Genomic DNA, 1,299 nt, shown 5'->3' on the forward strand with positions numbered 1-1,299 from the left:
ATATATATATATATATACATATATATATATATATATATGCATGTAGGGGAGAGGGTGAAGAAATGTATTTGGTCAAGAGGAGAAAGAAAATATATATGCATTAAGAAAGTAAGAAAGAGAGGGGAAGAATTGTGACGGCGACTATAAGTCTTTTCAGTAGAGCAATGTATATAGTGTGTGGTCAGCGTGTTTACAATATGAAGTGATGGAGGTGTATGTTAGCGCATGTACTTGTAAGTTTACGGAGGAACGGGTAGGGGAGGGGGAGGCAGTTAAAATAAAAAGAAAGAAAAAAGAAAAAAATTTAAATGGTAAGGAAAAATACGGAGAGAAGTGAGTAATTGACAATAAAAGAATTAAAGGGGAGATATATTGTTGGCTTAATATATAGTGGTAGTGAGGGTGGATAAGAGGAAAAATTTATGAAGGTTAGGGGGAAAAGAGAGGGTTGAGGTTGTAATTATTTGTATTTTGAGAATAGATCTAGTGACCAATGTTTGCAAGTGAATATCATACTGCTGCATTCATTAAGGCAATCCGTGGATTGCAGAATAGCCAAGATCTCGGCTATGCAGAGATTGCACTTATTATAGCTGCTGTAAAGCTTGGCGTGGTTGACTATGGACCACTTGAGAGCGTAAGGAGTTGAATCAAGCGTTAGTTTACTGATAAGTTGAGATAACGTTGTACTGTTGGATTTTGTTTGGGACTTGAAGTTGGAGTAGTGGTTGTTCACTCAAGCTTTGAAGGTGGTGCTACATGAGCCGATATAAATGTAGTTACATTTGGCAGTTGATACTGTATACTTATAAACTGTGTTTTTTTGTGAGACAGCGGTCATGTAAAGGACAGGAGATTGGGTGTCTGAAGCTACATAGGTTTGTAGCGGGTATTCCGGTTGAACTTGTGAAGGGATTGCTATTTAGTGGGGAATCGGTGTTAGGTTTGTTATTATTGCTGGAGTTAAGATTAGCATTTGTTAAGGAGTTGAGAGTTGTGTTGTGTTGTGGGGTTGTATAATATGATAGTTAGTGTGTCTGATGGTATTCTCTATGTTGTTCGATTTTACCTTTCATTCTTTCGGGATCGATAAATTAGGTACCAGTTGCGTACTGGGGTCGATCTAATCGACTGGCCCACTTCCCCAAAATTTTCGGGCCTTATGCCTAGAGTAGAAAAGTATATGAGTATGTGTAATTTGTCTATATAAATTAGTAAGTATATATATAAGTGTGTATATATATATATTTATGTATATGTGTGTATATATATATATATATATATATATATATATATATA

Source organism: Octopus bimaculoides, chromosome 4 (genome assembly GCF_001194135.2).
Source record: "Octopus bimaculoides isolate UCB-OBI-ISO-001 chromosome 4, ASM119413v2, whole genome shotgun sequence".
Taxonomy (NCBI): domain Eukaryota; kingdom Metazoa; phylum Mollusca; class Cephalopoda; order Octopoda; family Octopodidae; genus Octopus; species Octopus bimaculoides.